Source organism: Nannospalax galili, unplaced genomic scaffold, assembly GCF_000622305.1.
Source record: "Nannospalax galili isolate Female #2095 unplaced genomic scaffold, S.galili_v1.0 scaffold787, whole genome shotgun sequence".
Classification (NCBI taxonomy): Eukaryota; Metazoa; Chordata; class Mammalia; order Rodentia; family Spalacidae; genus Nannospalax; species Nannospalax galili.
In genome coordinates this window covers 55,825-65,376 of record NW_008356318.1, presented here as the reverse complement: position 1 = coordinate 65,376, position 9,552 = coordinate 55,825, and positions in this window count along the sequence as shown.

Here is a 9,552-nt window from a genome sequence, read left to right as displayed (position 1 = left end):
TCCCTTCTTCAGTTATGTGTATTATTTCTCTGGTTAACAGCAAGTGATCACCCCTGTTCTCTGTATAGCCGATCTTTAAACTGTCATCTACATTAGGCTTATATGCTAATTCCTTAGCCCACTGGAGCCTCATCATTTCTCCAAGTGCAATGAAAGCAAACCTCCAGATTTACTTCTCAGGAACTGGCTAACTCCCCTCACTTGGTTTACATCTACCTTTGAAATGTTTGACATATTGGAAACTCAAGGACCTATGTGATGAGATGAAAGCTATGCTAATTCATAGGTCCAGAGATCTTGTCAGAAACTCAGGTGCACAACAAACTGATCCCAATGTAAAACAAGATACACTTATTTGGTCTGGGAAAAGTTGTGTAAACTACCCTCTCTCCAAGTTGTCAGTTTTTCTCCTTCAGCCACTAACTAGGCTCAACCCTGGTTAAATCTGACATGTGACAAGATCAGGCAAGATCAACAATTTTTTATGCACATATATATATACATATATTTGTGGAGAGAGATATTGTGTGTGTGTGTGTGTGTGTGTGTACACATGTGTAGGCATATGCGTGTTATGCTATGGTGTGCATGTAGAGGTCGGAGGTCAACTTGCAGGAGTTGGCTCTCTCCTTACACCATGTGAGTCCTGATGATTGAACTCAGGTTGTCAGGCTTGGCAGCAGGCACTTTAACCTTGTGCTACCTTGCTGGTCTACCTAGCAGTTTCTCATTCCAACAAATCTCTCTCCAACAGTTCCTCGGCTCTAAGGGGTAGTGAGTGATGCCTGAAAGTTGCAGAAGTAGACTTCTGGACAAGCTTCACCTGTAACTTGTGGGATTGCCAAAGTAAGACATGGAGTTAAATTCAAATTTCAGAAAGGACAAGAGAATGTAAGATTTTAAAGATAAGTATGCCCAAAACATACATGGGACATACTCATAAAGAATTTATACTTAGTTTACACGAAATTGAAATAAAAAAGCTGGTGTCCTATATTTTCACTTGTTGTATCTGTCAATCGTAGGTGCAGTTTGGCAACTACAGAGCAGCAGAAAAATCCTGCTGTGCATCTGATCACACACTTTGGTGCCAAGGACCTATCCTGGTAATTTTACATAGATCATTTGATAGTTTGCCAAATATTATTTTTTCTTTGTTTGCAGTGCTCAAGATTGAGCCCAGAGCCTTGTATATGCTAGGAAAGTGATATACCACTGAGCTGCATTGTGTGAGGCCTCTTTTTAAACTTGAGGAGAGAGAGGAATGACACTTGCACTTTGCTTCTGCTGGGTCGTATTTCTAAGACCCAGCTCAGTTAGTAGAACTGTAAGTGGTACCCCTTTTACCTTCCCACACTGCTCATCCTTCCTACTACCAGCAATACATCCTGAGAAGTATTGGGTGAGTGAATGGTACATAGGGCTTGCAGTATGATAGATGGAGATGAGTGTAGCTGAAGACTTTCACAAACATGAACAGTGATTGAGAATGAAAATAATATAAAGAGGTTTATAAGAAGAATGCAGCAAGAAGAGTAAATGAAGGAAGAAAAGAGATTTATAGGAAAAGTTTAATAAAGTCAGATTACTCAAAATTTATGTTGTTTATTTTGTGCCAGTGCTGAACATAGCTGAATACATGCCATGCAGTCCTTTTGGAACATTCTCATCACTTTTTCTTACATTGTCTGTAGAGTTTTAGTGAAGACTTGCTGCCTTTGGCCTGGATGGAATGGGGGGGGTGGTGCCTTTAGGTGAACTATACAGGTTGGTTATCAACACATTATGTATGAGACTTTTTGATGGAAGCATGGAAATATATTACAACATAGCCAGTAGCACACCACAGTATACTGGACACTATGAGAATGATGTTTAGTTCTAAATCCGCTATCAGGAAAGTATGGGATGTGTCATGAATTTTCCATTATCTCTACAAAATGATGTAAGTTAGTGATGACCAGTGCTTTGTTTTAAAACCTCAGACACTGGTGAGGTGCCTAGAAGGTTGTGACAGCTCTGGATCATGGCTAAGTCATTCACCTTAGTCTCCTCATCAGAAAAATGCAGATTAAAAGTTTATACATAAACTGAAAAATTAAATGAGATAATGTTTAAAAAAGTATTTAGCATGGTACTTTGCTTGTTGTAATAGTTTGGTGGAAGGATATCATTATCATTGTGATAGTTGAGAACAATGAAAATTTGAGCTGTGGATCACTTGAGTATAGCCTTCATAACCAAGGAAACTAAGCAGTTAGTTAAAAAATTTATACCATTTCCTTGTGCGTGTGTGTGTGTGTGTGTGTGTGTGTGCATGTACATGTATATATGTATGCATGTGCATATACATATGTGTGTGTGTGTGTGGAGGGCAGAGGTCAACCTCTTGTGTCTTTCTTTGGGTGCTATTCGCCTTGTTTTTCTGAGTCTCCTATTTGTCTTGGAACTCACCAATTAGACTAGTCTGTTTTGTCTCTGTCTCCCCATTGCTGACATCATAAACCAGTGCCACCATGTTTGGCTTTTCGAAGCAGGTTCTGGGGATTAAATTAAGGTCCTTATTCTTGTGTGGCAAGCACTTTACTTATTAAACCATCTCTCCAGAACTTTGTGCCATTTTTAAGATAACACTGGCATGTTATAAAAACTAGATTAAATTCTTTTCTAAATTCATGCACAACAAAAGTCAGGAAAGCTGGAGTTTTCAGCCTTTTGGGAAAAGCTGATTAGCAGTGAAGACACCTAAATTTTCTTTCTGGCTGGGTACACACTAGTTTGTTATTTGGCAAGGGTATTGCATGTTCCAAATTCTAAATTTGCATCTGCACAATAGAACATCTTGGAGGAAATAATTCAGTAGTTGATTCTAAGAGATTTCTAAAATTTTTGTTTACTATTATTATTTTTTATGTGCATGAGTGTATTGCCTGCAGATGAGTAAGTACACCTGTGTTGTGCAATGCCTGTGGAGGTCAGAAGGCATCAGATTGCCCTGGAACTGGAACTACAGACCATTGTTAGCTGTCATATGGGTTCTGGGAATTGAACCTGGACTCAATTGTGAGAGCAGCCAGTGTTCTTAACTGCTGAGCCATCTCTCCAGCACTGGTTCTAAGAGTTTTCCTTGTGTTATATTTATCTGTATTTAGGGCCAAGAGCTAAGTGGACTTCCTTCAGAGTTACAAATATTCAGTGCCTAAATATAAAATACTATTGTTTGTTTATCAATTCTTGGTTCAGTACTTGAAGTCTTTAAAAAAGCTGTCAGGGTGAGAGAAATATTCTAAAATAAGGATTGTTTTGTATTTTTAAGAAAAAAATAACTTTTGTTATTTTAAAAGCTTATGTAGGTATCACATAAAATTTGGAAAACAGAATTCTATTAAGAAAATTAGAAACCCTCAACAATTCGCTTTCTTCAATCCACGCCCCCTTCTTTGAGAGGACATGAATATACGAATATTTTAGAATTTTAAAATGCAGACAACTTTGTAAAGTATTTGCTCTAATAATTACAACCCAGATATTTAATGGAATCATACAACACGATAAATCATAATTTCATACAACCACTACCATTTTTTAAAATATTTTATTTATTATTTTTATTTTATGTGTGCGCATGTATTGCCTGCATGTAGGTAAGTGCACCCATGTTGTGCAATGCCTGCAGCGATCAGAAGAGGCTGTCAGATTCCCTGGGACTAGAGTTATGGACAGTTGTTAGCTGCCATGTGGGTGTTGGGATTCGAACCCAGGTCTTCAAGAACATTCAGTGTTCTTAATTTCTGAGCCATCTCTCCAGCCCTAACTACCTTTTTTTTTTCATAAAATCTATCAATTTATTTACCAGATTCGTAGAGATGGAAATTTATCATTGCTTGAAATTCATTATTGTAGGCAATCCATTTTGGGTATTAGTTTCCTATTTATGTTGGTAAATTTGTAGATATTATATTTCTGACTAGAAAGGCAAGCACTTTTCAGCATTTTATGTCTTTTACCTGATTTCATCTCCAGAAAGCTTGTATGTATTGAAAAAAAAATCGCTCCTTTGGTTATCATCATCTTAAATCTGAGTTACATGGCACATAAAATAAAAAAATTATCTCATTGGGATTTAATGTTAACTTTATTATGATCAAATTCTATGTATCTGTGTTTATTTGACTGCTTCTTAATTTATTTTGTTAATTTATATTTTTTTAAACTTCAAAAAAAAGTGTCACTATACATCCCAGGCTGATCTCGAGTTGGCATCTTCCTGTGTCAACCTCCTGAATGCTAGAATTATAGGCAAGCACTGTTGTACTTGACTCTATTAAAAATTTTATTAAAAAGTTTCATGAATTGATTATTTGGTAAGTGTATAAGCTATTGAATTATTGTATATAGTTCATTTTTTAAAGATGGGTTTTCATGCAGCTCTAGAAGGCCTTGAACCTTGAACTTCTGGTCCACCTTCCTAGACCTCTTGGGTTCTAGGATCACAAGTATATGCCACCCTTAACTCAGGCTTTTCTAAAAAATACAGCCTTTAGCTATGCACATGTACTAGTATATTACTGTTTGTGTATTTTTTCACTAGGACTTTGAACTGATACATTTCTCTCTGCTTTTTTATATCATTTGAGCATTACCTCACACTCCCCCATATAACCCTCCCCTACTCTCTCCCTAGTTAAAGTACTTCTGCCTTTCCCCTGTTTCTCCCTTAATAACACCTGTCTCTTACTATCTCCCTCTCTTGAGCTCTTTCTTCCTTTTTATTCCATGGTTCATTTCCAATTTCCTGGCTCCTGCACTTATATCAGGATATATATTCACATGTAGGGGTTTGGAACTAAGATCCACAAATGAGTGAGAACATAAGTTACTTGTTTCTTTGAATCTGTGTTACTTCACTTAATGTAACAGTTTCTAGTTCTACCCATTTACCTGCAAATTTCATGATTTTGTCTTTCTGTACTCCTGAGTAGAACTCTGTTGTATAAATGTACCACATTTTCATTATCCATTTGTCAGTTGAGGAATACTTAGGTTGTTTCCATTTCTTAGCTCTTGTGAAAAGTGTAGCAACAAACATGGTTAAGCAAGTATCAACCCAAGCTATTTTTTTGTGGAGGGGGAGGTAAAGTTTTAATTTAATTTGAGGACACTAGGTGAAGTTTAGAAGTTTTATATCTGAAGTCTAGCAGCTTCTTTTATGACTTATGACCTTCATGTCTTTCCCCAGTAAAAGGCTATTAAATTACCTATTTAAAAATTACCATGTAACTTATTACATTTAAATCCTTAGTTGATTTACAATTTACTGTGATTTCTACAAAATGCTTCCAGCTATTTTTAATTATTTCATGTAGACCACAGGAGCCCAATAGTTATGCTTGTGGCAAGAAATCTGCATCAATACAAACCAATCCTCTGCTTTAGTGAGTAGGATTTCACATGCACACTGGAACACTAGCAGAAGTCCCTGCTCCCTCCTGGCCGCCTGTTTCACATCGCAAGAGGGAGCCTTCGTGCTTCAATAAACATGTCTTGAGCTTCCCAGGATAGTCCTTTCATTGGAGCTTTTCTTTAGATTCACTTCTCTTTTGATCCTGCAAAAGCAGCATATAAAAATGATCAGCAAAACTATCCCCCAAAATGGAGCTTTACAAGACAAAAACCCCAAATGTTGCCAAATCTGCATAGAAAAATTTCCTGTGCTTAAGAAAGAGATTTAAAATTTTTTAAATGATTCTCCCACTTGCTGAACAATTATTGGAATACACTTTCTTACTTAATAATGGAAGCTAGATTCGTATTTATGTTGGGGTCTTGAGTAAGAAGTCTAGGTGGCTATTTTTCCTGCAGCATTTATGATATAAGCTAGTGTGTGTCCCAGATAACATAACGAATATTAGCAAGAGTTCCTCCTCGTTCCACATTTGTTTATCAATTGGTCATATTGTTTAATTAATTAAATAGATTTTAATTTACTCCCATTACTTTGTGTCATCCACTTGCAAAAGTTTGTTATCTACATATTTGGAAATCTAAGATAAATATAGAGGGTAATTCTACTTGTGGCTAATCAATAATAAATCGATATTTTTCTAATTTCTTTCCTCTGTACGATTCTGAGCTCTGTGCAATTCTGAGCTCTGTGCAACTGTACTCTGAGAGAAAGCCACTTGAACGGTGCCTGTCTTTTGCACTTCACCTTCTAGATCATGCCATAAGAAATGGGTGCTGTCAAGTTGTCTCCCTGTGAAGCATATGCATTTGTGAATGTTCAGATGATAAGTGTAGTGTAAATGTGAAGTCCTTTTAAAAGACGGAAAAGGGCTCCCAACTATTCTTCGAGCACATATCCGAGGCTAAACATATGGACCTGTCATCACAATTTCCTGCATCCCCTTTCTTGTGGTTTTTAACTTTCTAGTTTATTTATTACTGAGAGGCCTTATCTCTCCAGCCTGCTGCTACAGACTGCTAGGCCAGGATGCAGTGAAAACATAAAGCAAGGAAACAGGGAGGATCATAAAATAGAGAGGAAATGGCCACAGCCTCTGCTGTGCTACAGCTGCCCAGGTTTTGTAACCTGAGCCAAATGGTGCTCCGGAAACCCAGTGTTGCGCAGTGCTGATCATGCCTCACTCATGCTTTATTTGGTATCCGCAGACCTTAGACTCAGTGAATGTCAAGGCTATTCACAGAGTTCCAGGAAAGTGTCAATCTAAGGAAGAAGAGAAGGAAGACAGCCAGAGGACCTCAAATGCTAAGATGCCATTTAAAGGGTAAACAGCATCTCAGGTGAAGAAATATGCAAATGATTTGATGGGTTCGAGGTGGAGAGTGAAGAAGAAAAGCAATGAGCTCTGCCTGGTGGTGGTGTGGTCATTTTTTTTTTTTCCAGGTGCATCCCTTAGAGAATTTATCAAGTCAGAGCCTCATGTACCTTGCTGAGTGACTGACAGGTGGTTGACTGCAATGACTCAGTGGCAGTTGAGCCGGTACTTTCCAAAAGCTGGTCCAGGGCTGGCCAAAGCCTATGGGTTATGGTAAGTAACAGGGCTTCTCAGGTAGTTCTGCATCGATTTTTCTTTCCTTGATCAAAGCAAAAGAAGAAAGAGTTTGACATGAACTGCAGATGCCATGCACACATCCCATGGAAAACCACATATTAATAATACAGCATTAAGATTTCTATAAGAATAATAAGTAAAGACAATAATAATGGTGGTGACATGGAACTGCAGATGCCGTGTACACATCCCACGGAAAATCACATCTTAATAATGCAGCAGTAAGATAAATGATGGTAATAGTGATATATTTTGTTCAAGTTGAAAATGAATTTTTGAGTAATAATATATGATGTTAACAAAGATAAATAACTGATAACTCTAATACACAACTGACCAGCGTGTTAGTGATAGTATCATTTTAGAAGAAAACTTGTAAATATTTACCATGGTTTAAATGAATTTAATCCGTTTGTTTACCATTCCACATGTACAAATTTGTTAAAATTCCAATTTAAAAATTAAGTGACAAAAATTATCACTTGCATTTATGGGGAACAGTACAGTATTTCCATATATGATATAATGAATAAAAATCAGTCATGAAAAGTAGCATATTTGTCACCTCAAATATCAATTTTTTGGTTGTAATAGCATTCAAACTCCTTGCTTTCTGAAAAATATGCTATATAGTTTTCTCTATATTTTTCTAGAAAAATGTGGCATACAGTCTTAATTATGGTTACCCTACTGTGCTAAAGAACTTACTTTTGCTATCTAACTATAATTTTATACCCATTAACAGCTTCTCCCTGGCTTCCCATACCCAGACTCTGGGAAACACTATTCTATTCTCCCTTCTATGGGTCTAACCTTTTTCATATTTTAAAAAATTTATTTTTAGTGAATTTTTGCAAATTTTGGACAATGTATTTTGATGGTATCTAGACCCCCTCCCCATCTGAACCTTTCTTATAATCTCCCCACTGGAAGATTTCATGTACTCTGTCCTATATATTAAGTCCTACTGAGTCAAGTTTGTATCCCCGAATGTCCTTTGGTATACGTCCATCCACTGGAACTTGGTTAATTTATCTAGTATCACACACTCAAAGAAAACCAACTTTCCCTAGCCCAGTAATTATCAGTTGCCAATAGTTCCTCAGCTAAAGTCAAGGCATCTTACTCACTTCCTCACTTCTGTGATGGAATTTTATCTGACTGAGCTTATGTGAGTCTTATCCATCATACTGTTCCTGTTGCTGTAATTTCATATGAGTGCCCTCCCAGCCATCTGTAAAACTCTGTTTCCTTGTGATCATTCACCACCTCTGGCTCTTACAATCTTTCTGCCCCCTTTTCAGCAATGTTCCCCGAGCCTTGGGTGGCAGAGGTTTGATATAGGTGTTTGATTTGGGGATAAGCACATTGTAGTCTCTTGTTCTCTGCACTTTGGCTTTCTCAGTTAATCAACATTTGCTGCATGAAGAAGCTTCACTGGTGAGAGTTGAGATGGGCATTAATATTCTCTCCACCTCCTGCTTCATTATGTTCCCAAAGCCTCGGGTGTAGAGGATGCATTATAGATTTGTCACTTAGGGTTGGGAACCTCACATACACTTACTTCCAAATATGAGCAAGGCCATACAGTACTTGTTTTTCTGTGCCTAGCTTATTTCCTTTAAGCAATAAGGCCTCCAGTGCTCATACAGGTTTCTGTAATAGTTGCTAATAGTTCCTCAGCTAAAGTCTGGGCTACACTACAGGTCTATTAGTAAAGAAATAATATAGTTCAAACATGTATGAAAATGAAAGTTGATAAAAATTTAAAAACGGAATGTAGTCATTAAAAGGAATGAAGTGTAATAATAAACACTACTATGTCTAGGCTCAGTCCTTTAAGAGCTGTGCGCACCTAATAAAATTATTTAACATTTCTGTGTCTCAGTTTCTTCATCTGTACATTGGCCTAATTGCAGTGTCTCCTTCAGAAACTTTGATGGGAAGGAAATGAATACGCTATACACTATTTACAATAGCGTATTGTAAATACGTATTGTCTGGAACATTACAGATAATAAATGTTCCTTTACTGAAGCCATTATTTTTCTGTGCATGGGAAAATGTGCAAGCTAAATAAAAAGGGAAAGTGGTGAGTGAACAAAGCGCTATTCTAAAAAGATAAAATAGTGATGCAAGATCCATTATATTGCTGAATCTTGTGCATCTAGGCTTGAGCCATGACGGGATTTCACATTGTATCCTGTATATTTCTAAAATATTTGAATGTGTTATAACATGCTGTTAAAAGTCACCCTTACATTTCTTAGCTCTTGTAAGCAGAGTCTATGATACTTCTATAGTCAGAGGATCTGATAGAATCTTGAGTTTGAAGTGGAATCTTGTTCTGAAACTAGAACAGTATGTCTTAACCAAAGTGTAGTAAAGGACCAGTATTTAAAAGATTCAACTGTATTTTGTAGAGAGCTTTCAGGTTCACAACAAAATTGAGTGAAAAATGTAGATGGAGACTCTT